Genomic DNA, 735 nt, shown 5'->3' with positions numbered 1-735 from the left:
CCTTAACCACTATGCTACCAGAGCTTGTGCATAGGAGGCCAAAATTCTACCAGATAATTTTAATTTTTTTAAAACTAACTAAGGAATAAAGACATGTTATAAAATCACTCATATATTTTGGGTTGTATGAGTTATCTTACAGTAATGTTAAAAATGAAAAAAAAAAAAAAACAAAGGCAAGAAAAATATAGTACTAATGTTCAATCAGGAGCTCTGGTAGCATAGTGCCTAAGGCACCTGACTGCTAACCAGAAGGTTTGAAAAACCCACCAGCCACTCCTCAGAAGGAAGGTCGGGCAATCCTACTTCTGTAGTGATACTGCCTTGGAAACTCAAGGAGGGGTCTCTATGAGTCGGGGCCGACTCGATGGCAAATAACAATAACAACATTGTTCAATCAGATCCACTCAAACTCACCCCTTGTTGGGTTTCCTAGGGGATGTTGCTACAGAAGTAGATTGCCCAATCTTCCTTCCAAGGAGTGGCTGGTGGGTTTGAACCACCAGACTTCTGGTTAGCAGTCAAATACCTTAGGCACCATGCCACCAGACCTCCTTTTTGAGACTTTTTTTAATGTTCAATAATTATTCACTGTAGAACAAAGTAGTTTGAAAAGAGTTGTAGAAAATTATATGTAATCATGTAACTAAATGCGATTGTTGTTGTTGTTATGGGCCGTCAAGTCGGACCCAACTCATAGCAACCCCTCCTTGGGTTGCCAAGGCAGTATCACTA

This window comes from Orycteropus afer, unplaced genomic scaffold (genome assembly GCF_000298275.1).
Source record: "Orycteropus afer afer isolate SDZICR_OR568_19922 unplaced genomic scaffold, OryAfe1.0 scaffold00226, whole genome shotgun sequence".
NCBI lineage: Eukaryota > Metazoa > Chordata > Mammalia > Tubulidentata > Orycteropodidae > Orycteropus > Orycteropus afer.
Note: the sequence above shows the minus strand (reverse complement) of the source record.